Here is a 13,463-nt window from a genome sequence, read left to right as displayed (position 1 = left end):
TGTCTTTGTCTGACTTACTTCACTTAGTATGATAATCTCTGCGTCTGTCCATGTTGCTGCAAATGGCATTATTTCATTCTTTTTATGGCTGAGTAATATTCCATTGTATATATGTACCACATCTTCTTTATCCATTGAGAGGACTCTGATCTTTAGGCCCTGTTTCCTCCACCACACTAGCCCATATTCTTTGCAGGTATCTCTGGTGATAGCTCTGTTCCAGCAATAGGCCTGTTACGGAGCAAGGCTCCCTGCCCAATGAAGCACATAGAAGCCAATACTACAGCACAGGCTTTTGAGAAAAGAAAGAGCTTTGTTAAGAGGTTGATGGGCCTTAGGAGGCACGGCTCAAATCTGTCTCCCCAATTCAGGGTTTGGAGCAGAAATTTAAGGGGTAAGGGATTTTCAAACTTGGAAGCTGATTCGCTAGTCTAGAATCAGTCCATATAATCTACTCGTGCTGCTAGAAGCCACATTTTCCTTATTGAAGGACTTCTCTCTTTGTAAAAGGCCCAGGTGGCAACATTTCTATTCTTTGAGTTCTGTATACTGGAGATTCTTGATTCCGGCTTTATCTGGGAGACATGGGTTCCCATCTTGCACATGTGCAGTGCTGTCTTTGTAAAATAACTCTAGGTTTGGTTAATCAACAACCTATTTAAGGAGGCAAAACCAGTTTTAGCTGGTCAGTGTTTTATGTGAAGTTTCAGGCCCTGTATCTAAATTTTTTTTGGCAGTTTTGGGGAAGGTCAGAGTTTCTTCCTGAGTCATTTGGGCCTTGATCGTTTTCAGCTAAAATAATTTGCATGCTAAAGAGACGCGTTTTAGGGTGGTAAGTTCTGCTTCCCTACAGATTCAAGCCGAGCCTGTCAGCATTCTGCCTCACAGTGCTGCAGGGAGCCCATGCTCCCTTGGCTCTCTTGGAGGCACCAGCACGGAAGTTACTTGACCTGCTGGTGGCTTCCTGCAGCGCTGTGTCCTCGGGTGTTCTCCGGCTGCTGAAATGTGTTTGGTTAGGACACTGGGCAGGCCAGAAGTGCTAAGGGGTTCATGCCTCAGGAGCAACCCTTAACCACTGAGGTTTAGAAACGGACAGATTAATACCCTGTTTCCTTGCCCTTCAGCAATTTTCAGGTCTTTTCTACACAACTGCTCAGAGAGTTCCCCATAGGATAGAGTCTGGGTTGCCCACAGAGTAATAATCCCTCATTAACCCACCTTTCACAGTCTTCCTAGCTTCCCCTTCTTGCTCATGGTGTTTCCTGAGATCACCTCCCCAATATTCCCTTCACCCAAGATCCAAATTAAGACAACTAGGGTACCCCTCAGGGGGTCTTCTGTCTGCTGGTTAATGACAGAATCATGCATTATTTAGAATGAAAAATTAAGACGGATGAGAAAGACTCATTGTATATGTCTAAAGACACTGGGAACTCTGAAACATAGCTGTCACTTTTGTGCACAGACAGGACAGAGTTTTAGAACAGCTCAGATGTTTCCCTGCTTTCAGTGCAGTGGCTGCGTGAAAAAAATATATTTTCCCAAGTGTTTACGCATGTCTCTAAGCCAACAGATTTCAGAATTAGGCCTTCAAGTTGGCTAATAATGTGGGAGTAGCTTAGTAATAAAGTTTAAACATAACCATGTGCCACAGAAATTCTGCCCCAAACCAAAGAAACTGAATTAGAAATATGAAGAAAAATGAGCTTGCTACGTCTCATGAGGGATGTATACTGCTAGATTTGCATTTTTGTTTAATACTCAAATGCTGCCACATTATAGCTGAGTCATGACTTTAACTTCCTTTAACAAATTAAAACGAGACTGGGTAAACAGACATCTAGAATACCAGGCAAGCATTAATGAGAGTCTGAAAATGGTGCCGGCGATCAGTTAAACCTTGCCTATGGAGCACTGTGCTGTGAACATCCAGTTTCCTTCTGATTCTTTGAATTTGTCATTTTTTATCAAGTAGCGTAAATTTAAGTGATATTTCATTAGTTGGGATAGATGGGTATATATGTAGGGAAGAAAAATTGGTTAAAAAAGATCACAGGTATATAGAAATGACACCAGTGTCCCGCTGATAATGAAAAAAGAAATAACTTCTTCCGTGATTCCTAGTTTCCTATCATTATCAGAGAAGGAATATTGCCAGCATTCAGCATCATATTCCAAATAGGACTTAATCCTCTACTGATGAGATAATAGTTCATTTACATCCAAGATTATAATACAGTTTAGAATCATCCTTTTCCTTTCAATTTGCTTTCCCCTTCCAATATCATCAGATTCACAGTTAGTTATAAAGGAGATTTATGATTTTAAAACATCATCTTATTTTCTTTCTTTCTGCTAACGAGTTGTATAAAATAAGTATGATTTTCCTAATATTCGTTTTGAGTGTCAGAACTATACAATTTAGCAAGGAGCATCAAAGCACTATTAATGCTGCAATTTAGTGACAAAACACCTCTCAATTTTCAAGTGCCTCTTGCTATATTTCTTCATTTCAAAGGATTTATTGTGTTATTTCCTTGGCTGTAATGGTTGGGTCCTAGTGTAATAGGCTTATTTTGATATTTTCTCCACAGTTTATTTCAGTAACGGCTAACTCTACCTTTGAATGATGGTCAGCAAACAGGAAAAAAGTGGGTATCGCATTTCGCCTTTTCCTTCTCAGCACCTTCAAGGGATCATTTCATCATTGATGAGAACATGCAGTATCTGAATACTGACTTGGAAGAGAGTCCTTCCTTCCTCCATTTGAGGAAAACTGTGACTCCCGGGCTGTCCACTCTAGTTTTTAAAAATGTTCAAACAACCCCAAAGCAAACTACAAAAGCCTGAACTTCTAAGATGTAAATTTCAGTAATGACATGGATCAGAAACAAGTGGTGGACACACAAGCCTACCTCTCACACTTAGGCAATTAAGCAAATCCAGTGCGTGGGGTGCTGTGATTGCTCTCTAATTACTGGTTAAATTGGAATTTGGGTATAAGTGAAGGATAAACACCACGTGCTAGAATTCCTACTTCTTCATAGTTTTCCAAGAACACTATTCCCAGCCCTGTGAATCTCTTAGGATTTTACTAGAATGTGATCACACCGTAGGCAGAGATACAATAAATAATGCAGGCCTTTGTAACTGGAAAACAGATGCAGTATGTCCATGGAGGAACATATGTTCTAGACTTACTTGAGGGTAGGACAGAGAGATGTTAAACTGAAGCATTGAAGGTGGTGTTTCCTACTACCTGGCTTTATGAGCTTTATGCTTATGCCCTGGGGAGTTTCAGTGAACTGTATATGTCTATCTCAGGAAGGCCAAGTATAAATCTCTCAGCCCTGTTGCACTTGGCAGACCCCTAAATATTACTTCTATTTTCATACACCCAAATTTTAGAGAAGTCATGATTCTACAAGCAACAAAATTAGGTATTTAAGGATTCTTTAAATAAACTGGACATCTGTGTCCAATTATTTAATTGAACATCCATTTCTTTTTAATATAAATAAGATCATAAGAAAGAAAATCAAGACCATCTGAAAGAATATGTTAACAAAGAAAAAACTGAATGCTCAGATGCAAGTCATTTATCCACATTCAATTTGTTTTTGAAATGTCATTGATCAGAAATAATAGTGTTCTCAGAACCAATGGTAGTAACTTCATCTGGCCTGGTGGCTCAGAAACAGTCTTTAGGAGAACCAAGCATCATCGGGATGCAGGAGGAGAGTCTTCAACCTATGAATTCACTCTTTGTGGTCAGTGGAAGTAGCCTCCTAACTGGTTGTCCATCTTCTACCCTTGACCCCCAGCCTAGTCTCAACAAAGCGGCCAGCGGTGATCCATTTAATAACATCAGACCATGTCATCCTGCTACTCAAAACATCCAAATGGCAGCCCATTTCATTTGGAGTGAAAGCCAGTAGGCATGTGAGCTCCTTTCCAAGTTACTGCAGGGAAAATTTTACCAAATGTTTTGTGGATACATATCGCATGATCTCCAGCTTTCCAACCTGAGTTAGTTGTTTATTTCTCTTCTATTCAAAATCCAACTGTTAATCAATGACATATATTTTAAGTTTTTGATGACAACATTCAACTTTTATCCTATATTATCAATAGTTAATGTAACAGTAGTTGCTATAAGAGATAAATTTGAAATCTCTGTGACTCAGCACAGTACAAGCTTACTTTTTTTTTTTTGGTCATGCTTCACGGCTTGCAGGATCTCAGTTCCCTGACCTGGGCTTGAACCCAGGACACGGCAGTGAAAGCCCAGAATCCTTACCACTAGGCCACCAGGGAAATCCCCAAGGTTACTTCTTATTGCCATAATCCTTTGGGCCTGTTCCTGGTTGGTCAGCCTTCCACATGGTCAATCAGGAACCCAGGCTCCTCCACTCTTGTGGCTCCTCCCTGCTCTAGGTTCTTGGAGCCTCTCCATTTAGTCAGGCTATGAGGAAAGAAAGTTGGAGGATTTTGCTGCAATATTTTGGCCAAAACTCACTGACTAAAACTCAGGCACTTGGTTACACTTGGCTACAAAGGATGTTGGAAAATGCACTGTGTGCCCAAGAGGAAGAGGAAATAGGTTTGTTGATTAGCTAGTAGGCTCCGCCATACCTATCTGTCACTCTTTCCCTTAGTTAGTAAACCATATAGACTATATATTATTTTTTATTTCCTGGTTGTTTAGGTCTTGCTCATAAATGCTCATCATGATTGGATATTGTGATATATTCTTCTTGGGTAGGCAGCAGAGGGGAAGGAGCAAGTCTCTGGAGTCAGAAATACCTGGGTTTACATTAATCTGGGCACTTACTAGCTGTGTGCCTTTGGCTAAGTTATTTAACCTCTGTGATCATTAGCTTCACCTGTCCAAGAAGATATAAAATGCCAGCTTCATGAGATGACTGAAAAAGAAATACATCAGAGAGCAGAACAGCAGAGGTTAAGAGCACAGATCCTGGAGCCAGCCTGCTTGGGTTTGAATCCTAGCTGTGTCAGCTTCAGTTTCCTCATCTGTAAAATGGGGATCATAATATCACCTGCCTTACAGAAGTTTTGGAGGAAATTAAATGAGTTAATATATGTAAGGCACTTAGAATGGTGCATGAAACATAGAGTGTTAGCTCTCATTTGAGAGTATTTGGTGTGTCTTATAGGCTCTTGTTAAATGGTATTCTCTCCAGATTTTTGCTTGATACAGCTTGCTCTCTTCAGAAATGATTGAAGACTGAAACCCCCCAAAGATCTCCCAAAAGGGCTCTTCAAGAGTAGGATTTCAGGCATATCAGTGAGATGTCAAGGAGCTATTTGTGTAGAGAGCCCTTCCAAATGACCACCTGCTTTGATTACTGCAATGTTGGTCTGGGTCCTGGAGGTAATTACACAGAGAGTACATTGACTCAGGGCTCTTTGGAATGATTTTTAAAAAATTGTGTGATGTGAGGTTAAATAGCACAGGACTCATTACCAACTTGGGTGGACAGTGGCGAGGGGAGGTTATTCAGGGTATTAGGCTCATCTAAGTAGGAGATTGCAGTCTGAAAAATTGTTTAAAGAGAAACATAATTAGAATAATGGGACAACATAATGGGAAATCAACAATATTAATGTAATTGCTAATTACTACATTAGAACATTCATCCAAATCTCTTCTCCTTAAAACTAAAAACATGAAATTAAGTCACCACAGTAGACAATTTGTGTAGAGGGACTCAGGGACTTTGGATTACTTTGGAAAATCTGCCTAGAACAATTTGTCATTGTACCAAACATCAAGCTGGACCGTCTCAGTTTCAAGAAGAGAATGTGCATGAGAGGACTCATGTTTTCACTCTATTCATCTTGGTCATTTTAGGTCTCATGGGTTCTGGGTATTAAGAGTTTTCTGTTTGAAATGGACTTTTTCCCTCCTGTGTTTGTTGGCTATCTGTATGTCATCTTTGGAGAAATGTCTGTTTAGGTCTTCTAAACAGACATTTTTGTTTGGGTTTTTGATTGGGTTGTTTGTTTTTTTGATACTGAGCTGCATGAGCTACTTATATATTTTGGAGATTAATCCTTTGCAGTTGCTTTTTTTTTTTGCTGCAGTTGCTTTGTTTGCAAATATTTTCTCCCATTCTGAGGGTTATCTTTTTGTCTTGTTTATGGGTTCATTTGCTGTGCAAAATCTTTTAAGCTTAAATAGGTCCCATTTGTTTATTTTTGTTTTTATTTTCATTACTCTAGGAGGTGGGTCAAAAAAGATCTTGTTGTGATTTATATCAAAGAGTGTCCTGCCTATGTTCTCCTCTAACAGTTTTATAGTGTCTGGCCTTACATTTAGGTCTTTAATCAATTTTGAGTTTATTTTTGTGTATGGTGTTAGGGAGTGTTCTAATTTTATTCTTTTACATGTAGCTGTCCAGTTTTCCCAGCACCACTTATTGAAGAGTCTGTCCCTTCTCCATTGTATATTTTTGCCTCCTTTGTCATAGAGTAGGTGACCATAGGTGTGTGGGTTTCTCTCTGGGCTTTCTATCCTGTTCCATTGATCTTATATTTCTGTTTTTGTGCCAGTACCATACTATCTTGATTGCTGTAGCATAGTCTGAAGTCAGGGAGCCTGATTCCTCCAGCTCCATTTTTCTTTCTCAAGATTGCTTTGGCTATTTGGGGTCTTTTTTGTTTCCATACAAATTGTAAAGTTTTTTGTTCTAGTTCTGTGAAAAATGCCATTGGTAGTTTGATAGGGATTGCATTGAATCTGTAGATTGCTTTGGGCACTATAGTCATTTTCACAATATTGATTCTTCCCATCCAAGAACATGCTATATCTCTCCATCTGTTTGTATCATCTTTAATTTCTTTCATCAGTATCTTATAGCTTTCTGCATACAGGTCTTTTGTCTCCTTAGGTAGGTTTATTCCTAGGTATTTTATTCTTTTTGTTGCAGTGGTAAATGGGATTTTTCCCTTAATTTCTCTTTCTGATCTTTTGTTGTTAGTGTACAGGAATGCAAGAGATTTCTGTGTATTAATTTTTTATTCTACGACTTTACTAAATTCATTGATTAGCTCTAGTAGTTTTCTGGTGCCCTGTTTAGGATTTGCTATGTATGGTATCATGTCATGTGCAAATAGTGACAGTTTTACTTCTTTTCCAATTTAGATTCTTTGTATTTCTTTTTCTTCTCTAATTGCTGTGGCTAAACCTTCCAAAACTATGTTGAATAATAGTGGTGAGAGTGGACAACCTTGTCTTGTTCCTGATCTTAGTGGAAATGCTTTCAGTTTTTCACCACTGAGAATAATGTTTGCTGTGAGTTTGTCATATATGGCCTTTATTATGTTGAGGTAGGTTCCCTCTGTGCCCACTTTCTGGAGGGTTCTTATCATAAACTGGTGTTGAATTCTGTCAAAAGCTTTTTCTGCATCTATTGAGATGATCATATGGTTTTTATTCTTCTGTTTGTTAATATGGTGTATCACATTGAATGATTTGCGTATATTGAAGAATCCTTGCATCCCTGGGACAAATCCCACTTGATCATGGTGTGTGATCCTTTTAATGTGTTGTTTGATTTGGTTTGCTCATATTTTGTTGAAGATTTTTGCATCTATGTTCATCAGTGATATTGGCCTGTAATTTTCTGTTTTGATGATGTCTTTGGTATCAGTGTGTTGGTGGCCTTGTAGAATGAATTTGGGTGTTCCACCCTCTACAGCTTTTTGGAAGAGCTTGAGAAGGATAGGTGTTAGCTCTTCTCTAAATATTTGATAGAATTCACCTATGAAGCCATCTGGTCCTGGACTTCTGTTTGTTGGAAGACTTATTTAATGAAGTTTCAATTTCATTACTTGTGATTGGTCTGTTCATATATTCTGTTTCTTCCTGGTCCAGTCTTGGAAGGTTGTACTTTTCTAAGAATTGTCCATTTCTTCCAGGTTGTCCATTTTATTGGCATATAGTTGCTTGTAGTAGTCTCTTATGAACCTTTGTATTTCTGTGGTGTCAGTTGTAACTTCTCCTTTTTCATTTCTAATTTTATTGATTTGAGACTTCTCCCTTTTTTTCTTGATGAGTCTGCCTAAAGATTTATCAGTTTTGTTTATCTTCTCAAAGAACCAGCTTTTAGTTTTATTGATCTTTGTTATTGTTTTCTTCATTTATTTTTCATTTATTTCTGCTCTGATTTTTATGATTTCTTTCCTTCTACTAACTTTGGGTTTTGTTTGTTCTTCTTTCTCTATTTGCTTTAGGTGTAAGGTTAGGTCGTTTATTTGAGATTTTTCTTGTTTCTTGAGATAGGATTGTATTGCTATAAACTTCCCTCTTAGAACTGCTTTTGCTGCATCCCATAGGTTTTGCGTCATCGTGTTTTTGTTGTCATTTGTTTCTAGGTATTTTTTGATTTCCTCTTTGATTTCTCCAGTGGTCTCTTGGTTATTTAGTAGCGTATTTTTTAACCTTCATGTGTTTGTATTTTTTACAGTTGTTTTTTTTTTCCCGTAATTGATTTCTAATCTCATAGTGTTGTGGTCGGAAAAGATGCTTGATATGATTTCAATTTTCTTAAATTTACTGAGGCTTGATTTGTGACCTCTGCTTTCAATTCTTTTGGGTATATACCTAGGAGTGGAATTGCTGGGTCATATAGTAATTCATGTGTAGCTTCTTGAGGAACAGCCAAACTGTTTTCCTGGAGTTGTTCTTGACACCTGTGAACATGGTGACGGGTTGCAGAGATGGGGATGAGGTCTGACACTAGAACACAGAGTGAAAGGGAAGAAACTGGACCTCAGGAAAACAGCAGAAGCCCCAGTGAGTGGTCTGGCCATGTGCAGTGTTGGCATTTCTAACACATTCTCAAGTGTGGTTTGTGGACCTGTGTTGGCTTCACCTGGGTGCTGATTAGACCTGAATCATCTCAGGGCCTGTCCCAGAAGCATCTGTTTGTACTTCTCTAACTTAAATGTTCATGGGCATATTTCCTGGTCATCTTGTTAATGTGCATATTCTGAGAGGAGTGGTCTGAGAATTTGTATTTCCAACGTGCTCTCAGGTGATGCTGGACCTGCTGGCCCCTGGACTATACCTTGAAGAATAAGCCAGGATCAGTACTATCTGTGTATTGGAATCACCTGGTGAACTTTTCAAACATCCCAATGCCTGGGCCCAACCACAGAGGTTCTGATGTTATTGGTTTGGGGTGGGCCCTGGCATTCAGTATTTCAATAAAGTTACCCATGAGAGTCTACCATGCAGCCAGGGTTGAGAACTTCTTTTCTGGGTTGGGACATTGTCCTGTCTCTTGCACATGTGTCCTCCTTCCCTCCTTCCTGCTTTCTTTCCAAACTCTCCTGCTTAAAACTGAGTCAGATGCCCAACAGATTGATATCTCTGGCTCCTGTTTGTCATTCACATTGCCTCCAGATGAATCCTCCTTAAGCTAGTGCTGAACAGAATGCTCCCTTGCAAAAACTTTCAATGACTCTCATTGCCCTCCATGAATAAAAAAGACCATGTACCTATCCTGTAAGCCTCTCCTTGGGGTAGCTGCAAACCTATTTTTCCAGCCGTGTCTCCCTCTTTAGGAAGCCCTGTATCTCAGAAAAGCTAATTTCTGTCCTCTGAATATACCATGGATTTTCCTATCTTTATGATTTTACTTGGGTTGACTGTCCATCTGGTTAATCTTTTCTGCATATCTGTCAGTCAAGGACCACCCCTATATTTACTTCCTCTGGGAAAGCCTTTCTTGATCTTTGCAATTGAAGTAATCCTTTTTCCTCCAGCACTTTGTTTCTTTCTTTCTTATAGCATTTTCCCCTTTGTATTTCTGGGGTTTGCCTTCTGCTCTCATTCTTCTTACTGGATTGCAAACTCTCTGGCGGCCTTAGCCTCTTCTTTCTTAGTTTTGATCCCTTGCTGGGCCTACTAAAGTGTCAGGCACATGGTGGGTGTCCACAAAGATTGGTTAAATTGTATCCAATTGAGTAATTTGCCTCCATGCTATTAATTCAGTTTTGACCTTGCTGCAGTATACTGACATTTTAATTTCTCTGCCTGACATTTAGTAAATCTTTAGGGATTTTACTTAAATAAATGATTTCCTGAAAGCTCCAAATGTTCTTCATAAACATGGGCTATAGCTTCTGCAGTGTCTTCAAAAGTTTACAATGTTTTAATTTTTCACTCTGTACTAGTTTGTTAGCATTATTGGCTTCCTGGTGTCCTGAGACAGTGTGGGATCTGGTAGAAAGTCAGAGGCCACGTTCATTCCACTTGCAAAGACTTATTATGTTCCTAAAAACTTTGGAGTGCGGTGGTGATGAGCCACGATTCTAGGAAAACCCATCCAGCTCTGACTCCTCCTCACTGTTCGGGTGGGCACCTCCTCAGTAGTTAAGTGGGTGATGGGACTTGGAAGGTAATGACGTTTCCTGCAATTAGCTCGTGTCCCCAGTAGTTGCGTGCAATCCTATAGGAACAATTATAAGGAATCCCCTCTCATTTGGCACAATGAGATATGCACATTTTCTAATGGGCTAATTAGTGTAGTTACCATTTTTTAGCCAAAAATGTCAATGTGTAGGATTTAATTAGTCTGCCCTAGGAATATAAGATAACTTCTTAGTTTAGTCAGTCTGTCAGCACTTTCAGGATTTGGAAGGATGCTGGGAACTATCACCGACATATTTGCATAAACTTCTAAGACTTCTAGAAAAATTACTGTGACAAGCAGGTAAAGTCTCCAGAAATAAAATATTCTAAGTTAGATGGGTGGAAGAGTTGTGATCAAAGGACTATTTAGTTAGTGGAAAGTGTAAAAAACAGGCCTTGACATCAATTATTCTTATTTCTACATTTCAGGACTGAGGTGGTTCAGACATTGTAGTCTCTGCTTTAGACTCCTTTGGTTTCTCGTAGCAGAACCTGATTCCACCTGGTTAAGCTACATGGGAATTTATTGCCAGGGTATTGGGTAATGCACAGAATGAAGGAGACCCTGAATAACTCAGCCATGCAACGTAGGAGACCAGAGAAGCTTCTGGGACATAGGTAACAGGAACTAGTGGGCAGTCTCTTCAGGATTCTGCTGGTAAAACAAACGTGTTGCAAATAATTTTAGTTCTTTTGGTTTTCCAGGGAAAGAGAGTTGGATTGGCCTGTCTTGGGTCATGGAATGGGTCGAATAGCATCCCCTCAAAATTCATGTCCACCCAGAACTTCAAAACATGGGACCTTATTTAGAACAAGGCTTTTTACAGATGTAACTAAGGTAAGGGTGGAAATGAGGCCATACTTGATAAGGGTGGGTCCTGCATCTGATGAGAATGTCCTAATGAGAGGCAGAAAAGAAGGAGGCCCAGAGACAGGGAGAAGGAGGTGAGATAGGAGTGATGTGTCTACAAGCTGAGGAATACCAAGGATTGACAGCATCCACTGTAGGTTGGAAGGGAGACAGGGGACAGTTTATCCCTCAGAGCCTCCAGAAATAACCAGCCCTGATGGCAGCTTGATTTTGGACTGGGGTCCTCCTAAACTGTGAGAGAGTAAGTTTTTGTTGTTTTGAGCCAGGAAGTTTGTTTTAATTTGTTTTGGTACCCTTAGGAAACAAATACAGGTCATATGTCCATTCTTTGTCCAGGAGAAGTAGGTACCTTAACTGACAACCTCACTGTAACTGTGTGCAGTGGGCTAAAGGGACTTCCCCAAAGCAAATCCAGTAGTGTCATCAAAAAAAAGAACATGGATGGGTGCAGAAACCACAGGTATGTCCATTACATATCATACAGTCCTATTTTCCCTGGAGGGCTGGGGGACGAGGATGGGAAATGCGCTGTCTGGTACCTGCCTCAAGTATAATGTGAAGCATATCCTCAGATTTTGCAAAGTTACGGCTAGTAATGCTACAAGTCTTTTGGAGGAGAATTGGTGGCATGGCGGGGGCTGGGGGTGAAAGATACAGAAAGGCAATGTATAGGACAAAGGCTTTGTTTATATGGTCAGGATATGATATATGATCAAATATGATAGATATGGGTCAGGAAGGAAAACTCTGAAATGAATGAAAATTTACTGCTGTATTAATTAAAAGCATCTCGGAATAATGATCCCACTTCATTCTTTGACTGGGACATTGTGACAAATGTGGGTTGATAATCAAAAGAATAAATTCTAGTCTATGTGCAGAGAAGTCACAATGGGCTAAGTGGAAATGGTCAATCTCGTATTCCATTCCCCTTAAGTTATTAGGTATCTGGTGGCCAGAGAGGTATCTTTGTGTTTATTTCCTTGCAACTCTAAAAACAACAACAACAACAGCAACAAGAGCTAGTATTTACTGAGGGCTTTCTATGAGCCAAGAACCATGCCATATGTGTCACACATGCATCATTTTATTTAATCCTCAAACAACTCAATATTGTTGATATTGCTAGTGGCTCTGATTTTGCGGTGTGGAAACGAAGGTCTAGACAGGTTCAGTAACTTGCCTAGAGTCACATACTGGTAAGTGGTGATGCTAAGATTCAAACCCCAGAGTCTTGACCCCAGAGACTAAATTCTTAAGTAACTGTTTAACTGTTATGTGTACCCTCACTGTATCTATGTCATTTCATTAAAGAATTAACTACTTTTTTTGGTTGTTGCTATAATCTTTCCTTCAAAAGCCCAGAAGCCTTGCTCATGTGGCATGTCCCTTGAAAACTTCCAAATGTCAGTGGAATGAGCTAGAACTTTCTTTGTGCCATGAAGTGTACTATCTGCTAAGATAATCTCTTTCCTACTGGGAAATATGTATAATACGAACTCATTTAGCTAGATTGAAAATCAATCATCAAGGCCACTGATGATGCTAAAAAAAATAATCAAAAGCAGTTAGCATACAAATGAAAGTGATTCCCTATAACACTATGTGGGATAAATTTCCTGAACTACACCAATAAATCAAGGTTGTGGAAGCTCAGTTATAAAGGAAGATAGATTGAACAGTTTTCCTGTTACAAACAAGCTGTTTGTACTATGTGTCTATCAGCTAGTTATTCAGGTCTAATTTAGGAATGTGCAAGTAAACATGGCCAAATATATTTAAATATACTTGCACTCAAAGTTGCCAAGTAATGCTCTGCATTGACATAACTAAATTATTTCTGGAATCTTTGAAGTTCCTTTTGCGTAACTGTAATAAGAAATTCTTTGCTATAAGAAAAGTAGTTTGTAAATACCCCCCCTCCTTTTTTTCCCATTCTTTGAGGTTAAATTTTTGTTGTTGTTTATTAATGGAGGGCTTTTTGAATTCATAGGACCCACTGTTGGAGCATACTCTCTCAGTTGTGTTGAGAGACTTCCCTGCTGGTATTTTAGAGATACAGCTGAAGCCAGACAGATCAAGCTGCTTCTCATTCTTATCCCAAGAAGCTGGCTGACTGCAGGGCCTCCGGACTCTGTCAGGTACTGC

General features: G+C 39.4%; 1 long non-coding RNA gene across 3 annotated transcripts in view; it reads left to right on the top strand.

The window, feature by feature from the left end:
* LOC309829296 overlaps window positions 1–13,463 on the top strand; it is a 436,099-nt gene that overhangs the window by 270,078 nt on the left and 152,558 nt on the right. Inside the window, exon 4 of one of the 3 annotated variants that reach the window (XR_014297396.1) lies at window positions 13,309–13,456. The exons of the other annotated variants lie outside the window; for them this stretch is intronic. This is a non-coding gene — a long non-coding RNA (uncharacterized lncRNA). The remainder of the gene's footprint in view (window positions 1–13,308; window positions 13,457–13,463) is intronic. 3 annotated transcript variants of the gene reach the window in all.

Source organism: Grampus griseus (genome assembly GCF_964374135.1).
Source record: "Grampus griseus genome assembly, chromosome: 11".
Taxonomy (NCBI): domain Eukaryota; kingdom Metazoa; phylum Chordata; class Mammalia; order Artiodactyla; family Delphinidae; genus Grampus; species Grampus griseus.
This window is presented reverse-complemented; position numbering and strand designations above follow the sequence as displayed.